This window comes from Fukomys damarensis, unplaced genomic scaffold, assembly GCF_012274545.1.
Source record: "Fukomys damarensis isolate Sample0158 unplaced genomic scaffold, DMR_v1.0_HiC HiC_scaffold_38, whole genome shotgun sequence".
Classification (NCBI taxonomy): domain Eukaryota; kingdom Metazoa; phylum Chordata; class Mammalia; order Rodentia; family Bathyergidae; genus Fukomys; species Fukomys damarensis.
In genome coordinates, this window is record NW_022900950.1 from 4384553 (window position 1) to 4396800 (window position 12248).

Sequence of the window (12248 nt, forward strand, 5' to 3'; positions counted from 1 at the left end):
TATAATAAAATGTTTAAAATTTCCTTAGTGGGTCTTTCAATAGCTATCACTAAATGACATGTGAGGTGATCTATTTACATGAGTAGAAAATTGAGCTAATATTATGTCATTATATTATTAAAGTCTTAAGTATAACAATGTACTTATATTGTTTTGAACATTTTCAGAACCTCTGTTTCACTTTGAATTGTAAAAAGAGGAGTTTTTATAAATTAAATTCTTATTTTCAAAAGTTGCCTCCTCTAAATTGATGATAGCATCTTCTTTCTCCAGAGTCATAATTTTTTAAAAATAGGAACTCAAACAAAAGCAGTTTTTTTAATGACTTAGGCTGATTCACTTTGGAATGTATTGCTTATAATCAAATTAGATAATCGGAGAAACTATTTAAAATTTGCTCAAAATTAAATTGAAAAACAAGATTTCCTTTTCCCTTTTCTATTTGGCTTGCAAAGCATAGAGGAGAAAATTTTTGATAAATAAAGATCAAAATAAAATTCTGGTCTCTTTTATAGGAAAGGCATATGTTGCTTTTTAGTTTGAAAATTTAGATAATTTTACACTGTGAACATCCGCAAACATTAAGCTATGATTTGGAGCTATTCACATCAGTGCCAACTCGTATAGACAAAACACTTCAAAGCATATATTCTGTTTTTATGGAACTTGGCTCATTGTGTTCTAGAAATACAGAAATATAAACACAATTTTAAAAGATCAAAAGATAGTTTAGGTATTGGTAACATTACCTCTTTAAAACCATTAACTGGGCCAGCTGGGAATTTATCTCAGCGGCTTCATGCCTTGCAAGTACAAGGTCCTGAGTACTACAAAAGGCCCAGGTACCACAAAAACCAACCCCCCCAAAAAAATAAATAAAAAATAAAACAAAAACATTAACTAATGCGATCATCTATGTTTCACATCATATTTGAGCACATTAAAGCGAAAAGGAAGTTTAAGCCTAGCTGAACAAAATACATTACAATATTTCTCATAGATATACAAATGATTATGGGATCAACACTGTGGAATTCAGATTCCTATTTATTATCCAAAATCATTGACTTCTGCAGCACTGTGCCTAGTTCAGTGGAAAAACAGAAATATTAGGTAGCTTTAGTTTCATAGAACACAGCTCCCGGCTGCCATCTGATTTCTCTGTAATGTAGGACTAAGGTTTTTGTGTTGATTTTTCCATTATACTTGTATTGACTTCCTTCAAGCTCACAGAATTAACACAAAAGATTGGTGAAAAACTGGTCATGACAGCTTGTCAAGAAGTATGGTAAATGGCTTTATTGAACTATATCATTCACTCTTTATTTGCTAGTCACAACAATTGATTCAGGGGTCTAGCTGTGTTATGGTCCATGGTATAGTCTCATAGAAACTCTATATCTGAAAACATATATTATTATTGTTAATGTGGATTGTTTAAGACACTAGAGATGGAATTAACCATGTCACTAGTCATTAGTAGAAAAAAAAATAACCTAGATGTCATATCCTGCAGTTCTGAAATTATTAGCAACTACTAAAGTTTTATATCAGTCAGCTTCCCAGCAGGAAATGGATTACACTGTCATGCTGGGAATTTGAAAAGAGCTTAGTGAAAGTGTATATGAAGATATAGCAAAGCTTAGCAAAGAACAGTAATATGGGGACTGTTATTAACTTTAAACCTGAGAAGTAAGACAGAGTACAGGAATCAAGAGAGAAGACACCTTGATGAGACCTATGATCTTCACTTGGCACACATAGTGAGGCTAGGAAAACTCCTTTGTAAAATATCCAGGGACACACATATCATGATCTTTTTCCACTTTTCAAACTCCCCAAAGTTTTTTTTTTTTTAAGTGGTTGCTAGGCAGCAAAGAAGTCTGTTGGTATTTTGTTACTGGGCAAAGGTAGAACTTGGAAGATTGAAGAAGCAGGGTGATATAGGAAAATATCTAACTTGATCTGTATATGGTAATTTTTGATGGTGAAAATTTTTGCAATGGTTGAGATTATTTCTATTTTTTTGACCAATATACATAATTGTTTTGGATACTGTTTTGGTTTATAAGGCAATGAGACCATACTCTCATATTAATTATTTCCTTAATTTTTCCAAGAAGTAAAAGTCAGGTAATTTCATTCCTACTTTTCAAAATAACAGAAGACAGGTAATTGGGAAGTGGTAGAACAAGGAGTCAACCTTATATTTTCAAGTCCAGTACCATATTATCTGCTACTTAATAGTAATTAAAATAATTGAAGGTGTTTATTTCTTTCCACAATAATTATTAAATGTAATTCTGGGATCAAACCCAGTGTCTTATCCAAGATAGGCAAGTTCTCTGCCACTGAGCTACACCACCAACCCTAATTGTATCTTTTTGACAATGTTAATCATTTGCACTCTATTAAATGGTTATTTAAGCAGCCACATTTGTTGTACTATTTGATGTGTACTTGACTATTGACCTAAGACATATAGACTCATTTCTATCAGTGGTAAGCTGAAAGGAAAGTAGTCTTGAATTCAGCAGAGCTGCTTTCATCTGCTTAACAGTGTGAGAAATTTTGTCTATGAAATATGGTTTATTTTAATTATAATTATTGGTACATATTTGAGGGGAATAACATCATTGTATTTTTATTGTTCAGATATTTACTTCATACGACATCAATTATGTAGTATAAAGTAAAGCAGAATCCTTCATGAGGTTTTTAAAAACTTTATCAGCAAAGAGGTGATTTACCACTTCCAGCTGTCCTTGGTTAAAACTATTTTTTATAGGTACTATCAGAGCATAAATGATTTAACTATGCAGCCCCAAGGGATGTCACTTCTAGGCATGACGTGGCGGACAGCGTGTGAGTTACAAGTGAGAGGTGGATCTGAGTTCAGCTCTGGTTCTAACAAGTTATGAGAATTTAAGCTTCTCAATCTAGACTGCATTCTTGTTGAATCATCTAGTTTTATTAAAAATTTTCTACTTGAGTTACTCTTACATTTCTTTCAGTAAAAATTATCAATTTGATGTAAAGATAGAAAGAGATCTTTGTGTGTTATTTAAAAACAAATACAACAAAAGCTAGTATTTCCCTCTACAATGAGAACTTGGATACATTAGCAAAATAAAGGCATAATATTTAAATTTGATGCCAGTAAATTTGCTATGAGTATACTCTATATGTCTTGGTAATTAAGAATAAGTATTTTAGATTTCACATAATACTAAAAAAAGATCTTAGTACAACTGCAGTGTAGTTGACAGATTACACAAAATAATAACTAATTTTTATTGCTTTAATTTTAATAAGGCGTAGAAACAACATTAATAATTTAAAAATATTATTGATTACTTAGGTAACCTCATTAAGCACTTTTAAATTACAATGGGATTTGTAGTAGAGCACTGACCAAGAGATCTCATTTAATCCTTCTTAAAGAAAAATAAAAGGCCGGGTGTGGTGGCTCATGCCTGTAATCCCAGCACTCAGGAGGCTGAGGCAGGAGGATTGCTATGAGTTCTGAGTTCGAGACCAGCCTGGACAACATACTGAGCTTCAGGTCAGTCTCAACTACATAGTGAGACCCTGTCTCAAAAAACCAATAAATAAATAAATAAATAAATAAATGAAAAATAAAATAAAAGATCTTAATACCTAACACATTTTGTTAAAACACTGTACAAAAGTATTTATTGACTTTTTATATATAAAATTTTTTATATAAATCTATTAAATATTGAGAATATTGAATTTAGTTTCTCAGATTATTTCTAATTATTTATATTTAGGGATCTCTATAGAGAATGGTTATCCAGATATTTACTATAGAGATTGGAAAGCATCTGAATTCAAAAAGGAAACTTCACTTCTACTCAACCCTGTGGGATCCTATCTAAGGGAGAATGAAGTTATCCTAGCTGCATGCATTTACCACGTCTCATTTGATTTATATGTTTGTAGAGAAATTTCATCCTAAGTCATGAATTGTATTTTCAGTACTACATCTAAGTAAGGCTTTCTGTAGATGTCCCAAATACATGGCTTAATATTCTCTAATGTCTGTTGTCTATCTTTAACTGATCTTTTGATCCTTTGAAGAAGGTGGTTCTTCAAGACTGACGTTCCTTCGTAGTATTCTTTGTACCTAGAACACGTTCTATCTCATTATTCATCTTTAAAATACAGTTCAATATGTTTTTCTTTTGAAACTTTTCCTCAATATCCCGGCTCTGTCTATCTCCCTTCCTTCCTAATCTAGCATCCAGTTCAGGTGATAATTATTAAGTCATTGTCACATTTATGTTAGACTCATCCTTACTGCAATTTCCATGAAAGTGTGAATTTTATCTACTTTGCTAACATTTGAACAATTCTTGACAGTGATTTAATATTAACTTTTAATATAAATGTTTGTCTTCTTCCAATTCTCTGTTAGCTACTTTCTTTTACTTAGAAATTTTATGTTTGAATGCTTAGAGAAATACTAGGTAGTTAAGCTCTCAAAATTGACCGGAATAAACTTTCTTGATACTTAAAATTATGAAGCATGATCTAGCCATAAATCTATAAACTATTTCTAGTTAAAGAAAAAAAGAGACTATAGAAAAATAGAGAAAAAAACACATGCCAATATTATGGGTCCAGTATGGCTACATATTAATTTATAGTTCCGAGGGTATAGTTGTCTTATTTCTCATTATCTGTTGGAAATTCTCCAAACTGAAGTCACATGTTAATATACCTATATAATACCTTGATTTTGCAGACTGAATACTTGCTATAGCACTTACTCTTTTTTATCATATGTTACACCCTTGGGGGGGATATGGGGAACAAATGTTAAGTCATTTGATTTATTTAATTAACTATTTCCTTTAAGATCATAAATCAGGCTCTTATTGTCATTTTAATGCAGAAAAGGTTCTTTTGTGTTCATAGTATAGATCAAGATGTAATTTAAGTTGAATCTTGTCAAGGTAACTCCTTTTGAAACCATGAGAAGAGACTTGTCTGTAGCTCAAAACTAATGGGAGTCATATTTTATAATAAAATGCAATTTGTTAGTAATAGAGGCTTTGCTACTTCTTGCAGTCACCACATGCACAAATTCTTGTCAGTTTTCACAGCTAATGTATTTTTTTGTCAAGTCATAAGCACTTTTTTAAAAAGTCTGTGCTTAATATTGTAGAAGATAGAAATTCTAATTTTCTAAAGGAAGCAGTGCAAATAGAGATCTTAGCCTGGAGGAATAAGATATAAGATGTCTGACTATCAAAGGAATCTCATTCTGAAAAGAAAGACCATCAGAAGTGGAGTAGTGTGAATATGAAATTGAACAAACCTTCAAATTGAACATAAAGGGTGTCATATTTCCAGTGCATTTTCCTCTTCCCTATATTTTATACAGGGACCTTTCAACTGATCAAATGAAGAAAAGATGACAAGAAGTAATTTATATTGTTCACATCTACTATTTAATGACTCCTTCGAGAAATGATAGCTAATTTCACTTGTGTTTGCATATACTGAGGACATGTGTCAGACATTGCTTAAAAGTCTTGTAAGATGACTCATCTGTATTGTAGAGTTAGATATTAATGTAAAGCCTTTGCAAAAGTTTCAGGAAAACTAGTTCCTTAAACTTTTATATTCTGGAACTGTCAGAGTGAGATCGTCAAAGCTATACTGCATATAAAAAATAGTAATGAGAGGAACGAATGGGCAATTGGTTGAAATTCATTTAAACATTATTGATTACATTGTATCATCTTCCTAGAAAAGCAAGCAAATTTTTTTAATTTTATGAGTTTGTGACAAAGAGCAACACAGCTTACAACTTTAACTTTCAGAAACTCAGCTGACTTCCCTTTTTATTCAATATGTGGGATTTCCAACGCTATTTCTGGCTTAAAAATGGGTCTTCAAAGAATTGCAACATTTCAAAGACATTCATGTAGCTTTCAGTATTTACTTTGACTTACGCATCTATCCCATGCTTCCATTTTTATACCTGTCTTCATGTTTTTCCTTAATGGAGAATTAGAAAGTAAGGTGACTATGTCTCTTTCTTCAAGAAAATTCATGAGAGTATTAGTAGATGTAATGCTTTTTCTTTATTCTTAAATGCTCTAGAATGTTTACTATGTCATAGGTGTATTACTTTTCATTTCTTCCTTAAATGGTGTGATAATAATTCACTTTGTTTACATGACCTTATTTCAAACAGCAATTAAGCTGCCACGAACATTATAAACAAATCTACTACTACTTTTTCCTCCTTTATTTTTTGGCAGTCGATTTGTAAATCATTTGATGTATTTTTTAATATATATTTGCAAGATGAAAACTTTGAGGTTCACAAAATTTAAGTAAACATTAAAGTCAAGATACAAAGGTAGGTCTTGTTACTGTAGTGGGATTTATTTTCTCTCAAAAAAAGTCACCTCTTGTCTTGACCAACTTTTCTTAAGGCTGTCAGCTTAATACCTCCTAAAATATCTATATGTATTTACAAATAGAAGTGAAGATGAGTCCTACAAAACTCTGCACATCTGCCTTGCTATTTTCTCATTATAAGAACCATGACACCCAATAAAACATTTGAGCAAAACCCATTTTTGAGACAATTGCATACAAAATAGAAATTGTGTTCTAGTCAATTTATCTTTAACCAATAACAAGATATTTGTATCATTAACTAAACTGTTTAGTACTAGGCACATTTTCATAATCCTAAACTATTATATTCCATGCATTATTTAAGACATTTCTATTGGAAGTAATTTGCTATATTACTAGGTTATTTAAAACTGATTGTTATATTTTATAATTCTTTACATTGTGTTAAATGAATTTATTTGATTCTTGAAATCAAAACGGAGTCCTAAATAGCATTACTTTTTCAGGAAAACATGTACTTTTCTATTCTAGGTATATACCAAAAATGGAGAATTGTGTAAATCCTTTTGTTTAGTATTAGTAAAGTGAAAGAATATTATTCAGTTCAATTCTATCTCTTGATTAAATCTCATACATTCAGCAATAAGAGTTAGGCTGAGAACTCCTGAATTTTTATCTGCACCCTAGAACTTGTCTTGAGTTGCAAATTATATATCAAATATTTTAGTAGATAACTGTCTTTGATGTCTTAGAGAGAATTTAAACCAATGGTTTCTAAATCCTTCTCACACTCCCAAAGCAGCCCTTTATCACTATATTCAGTGCATGGGATCATTACGCTATTATAATATACACCTAGTTGCTGAAGTCAACAATTTTAGTTTCAGTAATGGAACCTGAACTCAGGGCTTTGAGCATGGCTAACAAGCACTGTACTGCTGAGTGACTTGCCTAGTCCTTGAACTCAGCAATGTGGTGGGCATCAACTTTTACTTCTCTCTTCTTTCTCATCTCTTGTCCTTTTTATATTACTACTCTTTATTAATAAAATGTTTTATTATTTATTTACCAAATATATTGACTAAACCTCTCTCTATTCTTTCCATTTCTTTTTACCTCTATTGCCACCTCGATAACCAGAGAACAACCACCCTTGGCTGCTTGGGTTGCAGATAGAGCCTATGTATGGCCTTCTTTGCAGTTTGCTTTCAAACCTCCTCTCATCCACACTTTGACTTGCTTTATAGAGTGTTGGACAAGTCTTCTCCCTTCTTCATTCTACACAGAACCCGTTGATGGTTTCTTGAAAGTTCCAAGTGCTTAATGTGGACAAGTCCCTAGAAATTTCTGTCTCTGCTTATCTCTTGGGGTTCATCTCTGACTCTTCTCTATACCAACATCTGTGCTAGAGAGAGATGGCACCTCCTTCAACTCTTTCCATACATGTTTACTCTCATATTCAGACATTGAGACAGGAAGTTATTTCCTCCTGGATCTCCCATTCCCAACCACTGTCTTCACATTGATATGCTTACTTTGCATTTTTATGGATCAACTAAAATCTCATTTACGGGGCTGGGGATTTAGCTCAGTGATTTGGTGGGCTGCCTTGCAAGTACAAGGACCCGAGATCAACCTCCAGTACTCCCCCCAAAAAAGTAAAATCTCATTTACTAGAGTAGATTTGGTCCTTTGATGAATGTGTATCTCCTTCCATGACATTCACCAAATTTTAATTATGTGTCTGTAATCTTCCCTTCCTTCCTTCTTTCTTTCTTTCTTTCTTTCTTTCTTTCTTTCTTTCTTTCTTTCTTTCTTTCTTTCTTTCTTTCTTTCTTTCTTTCTTTCTTTCCTTCCTTCCTTCCTTCCTTCCTTCCTTCCTTCCTTCCTTCTTTCTTCCTTCCTTCCTTCCTTCCTTCCTTCCTTCCTTCCTTCCTTCCTTCCTTCATTCTCTCCTTTCTAAAATTTAAGTTTCACTAGAGCACACATAACTTTATCCTTCTGCCGAATTCTTCATATTTATCATAAGACCAGAGCAAAGAATGCCAGCAATGAGCATAAGACTTATAAAATGAATGAATATCATTTTAGTTCTTGAAAATATGTCTGACATTACTACCCCTTCTTAAAATACCATGCCATCTTCTTTTTGGAAAAATATGCATTAACATATTTATAATCAATTCTTTCTTTTACCTTAGGGAAAGGGAAATTAATTTCCTTAGGGAAATTAATCAGTCCTGATACTGGCGTTTAGTCAGCTATACAATTTCAAGAATTGAGACATTTCTCAACCAAGAAAAAATCATTTCCATAATAGTTATAGCCTTTAGAAATGAATTTGTCAAATAATATTAAAATTTATGAAATTAAGCAAGTTATACAAATCTAAAACCTAAAGATTTCAGAAAGCAAATCACAAATTTCCTTCTAAATAAATTGATGCTCTATTATAACATGTTTATTATACTTTTATGATAGCAAATCTATGTAAGAATCTTATATCCAGAACAAAATAGAATGATTATATATAAAAGATTTAATAATACCCTTTAGGAAAGTTAAGATGGTGGGAATTAAAGAAATGTCCATTTGCTTTTTCTGGGACTATGATGCTATTTTTTTCTATGATTTCATCCAATATTTCCTGTATTTTAATTTGTATTCTATCAACAGGATACAATACCTTGCTAATAAGAAATCATCTGGAGATATTTGCTTGCCACATAATGCTCAAAAAGGTGTCATTTACAGTTTTCTCTTAAAAATGTGTAAACTTTTTCTTCTGATTGCTGCTACCGTCAACACTGCAGTGTATTTTAGTTCATAATTATGTTAACTCTGATAAAGAGATCACAGGAGAGGGAAGATTCTCACCTGATTAAGGTTTAATGGTACTATTTTAAAAGAACGGAGATGGAGCACTCAACTTCAAAGTACTCTTGCATTTCCTTCTCAAATTAGAAAGGATTAGGGAAGATGTGGAGAAAGAAACTTTCACACTGGTGAAAATGTAAATTAGTTCAGTCATAGGAAATAGTATCAACTTCCTTTCCAAATTAAAGACAGAACTAGTAAATAAATCAGCAATTTCACTGTAGGGTTCTACAAGCCCTAGGTGTGTCCAAAGATCCTTATACTATAAAGACTTTGTCTCCAGTCTGTGATGCTATAGAGGTGGTGTAATTTTTGGAAGGTAAGGCCTAGTGGAGATTAGGTCACTGGTGTGCATTTCTGAAGGAGATATTGGAAATGCAAGCCATTTATCTCTTTTTTGCCCACTGGCTGCCATGAAGTTAACAGTTGCTTTCAGAACATACTCCTGTTGTGATTTACTGTCATGTCACAGCCCCAAGATAACAGAACTAAGTTTCCATGGACTGAATCCTCTGAAACTAAACCTTTCACCTTTTAGGTTGGTTTCCTCATATTTTGTCATGGTGACATGAAGCTACCTATCATATACGAAACCATTGTCTTGAAGGTATATTTTCACACCCATGTTTATAGCAGCATTCTTTAAACTAGTGAAGATATTGTGTCCTAAATGTATTTTAATAGATGGAGGGATGAAGAAAAATCCACTTATAGGATGATATAGGATTTAAACTATCTTCAGCCATAAAACAAGCAGGACATCATGCTATTTTTGACAAAATGAATGCACCTGGGAGATAAGTAAAATGAAGTAGATCAGATACACAAAGTCAAATACCACAGTTATATGGGGAAAATAAAAAAGTTAAATTCTTAAATGGAAAGGATAACAGTGATAATCACAGACCAAAGTAGGTGGAAAGTTGGGGTGATATTGACCAAAGGGTACAAAATATCAGTTAGATAAGTGGAATGACTTCAAAAGGTATTCTCCATAATATGGTGACTATAGTTAATAACAAAGTGTATATTCATGAAAATTGGTAAGTGTAGTTTGTTCTCACCACAAAAGAAGGAAAATTATGTGAGATAATATATATGTTAATTAGTTCAATAAAACCTTTCCACTATATGTGCATATTAAAACAGTATACTATATACAATAAATAGACACAATTTTCATCAATTTAGAAATACATGGGAAATGTAAAAGAAGATGAATTGATTTTGCAAAATTTATTTTCCTTAATATCCATTGTGTCCTTCTAAACTTGCTTTAGGTGGGTTCACAGGAGTCCAGCCAGAGAAAACTTTCCCAGCTTTCCTGTCTGTTTGCCCTGGGATAAGGAAATAAGCAGCAATCATATAAACATATCCCACTCTAATTACTTAAGGAGATGTTATTTTGTACTATGTCTTATTTCTGTTCATTCTTTCTTGAGGTTGTTGGAGTAAACCAGCTTCAAAAAGGTAGATGGCGATAATGAAGGGGCAGAGTAAAAACATCAAATGAAACTTTGCCCCATAGACCATCTATGAGCCACGTGAGCCAAGACGGAAACATGAGAAGGACGATTTGAAAAATACACTGCATTTTTGTATATTTCCATAACAACATTTTGCTTAACTCAATACGATAATTAGAATATAAATACATGTGGATATTTATGTATGTTTATCTACAGAAATATATACATATATACATTTTAAAATCTGCGGATACAGTTAAATAAAGTATTTTATGTCAAATTAAGGAACTCTTGCAATTGTAAAACAGCCCTGTCATTACAGATTATTACGTAGCATAGGTGATTTTTTCAAAGGAATTACATATTTATTTATTTTTCAGAGAAAACATAGAAATATTTAAAAATTGCTTTCTCCCCAAGTCTGTTGACTGTTCTCTCTGTTCATAGTACTGTACAGCTAGTCTTCAAGTAGGTGACACAGAAGATGCCTTTCTGTATGTCTGAACTTGTGAACTTATCTTCAGTCTCCTTGACTTCAAATAAAACTTTATTCAAAAGCATGAAATAGCCAGGCAAGGTGCAATCCCAGCATTCTAACAGGTTGAAGTAAGAGGATTCCAAGTTCAGCCTAAGCCTTGGTAAGTTAGTAATTTAGCAAGACACTGTCTCAAAACAAAAACAACGAAAGGAGCTGAGAAAGTAGCTCCATTCAAAGGCCTTTGTTTCAATCTCTAGAAAAAATAGCTTCTGGTCTTTTAGCTAAGATCAAGTGCAATCTCCAGTAGAAGAAAAAAGGTGAAGGAGAAGGAGACAGAGGAGAGGACGAGGAAGCAGAGGAGGAGAAGGACAAGGAGAGGAAGGAAGGGAAAAAGGAAAAAGAGGAAAAAGTAGAGAAAGAAGGGAAAGAAAAGAGGAGGATGGGGAGGGGAAGGAAGACAGGAGGAATAGGAAGAGGTGTGGGAGGAAAAGAGAAGAGGAAGAGGAGGAGGGAGAAGAAAGTACAGTAAAAAAGAGGGCAAAGAAACACAAAGAAGCAGCATACAACGGGTAACTAACATCAACTTGCATTTTAGACAAAATTCCAGGTCTCCGAAGAAGCAAATAAGCAATACTATAAAGAAGAATCCACGTAAAACTTATTTAACTTTTTCTTTATAATTCAAAAATTTCTTTGAACTTGTTACATATGAACTTTTCAATAGTGTTAATATCAATATTTTACTAAAACTTCAACTGAAATATCTTTATTTCTCAAATGTTGCTAGTGTCCTGGATCACTCCTTCTAATCTTGTTCTCCATTATTAATATGTGGTTTAATACTCCATAGCTAAGCCTCCATTAGTCATTTCTAGAGCTTTACAGTAAAATGTGCATATGCCTTATCTAAGAATAGATATGCCTTTAGGCTTCTCAGATTGGAGGTACCTTTTAAGATGCTTTATGTGTGCCTCTTTAAAAGGCAAAATTTAGATTCTGATTTCATAAAGGTTAATGAA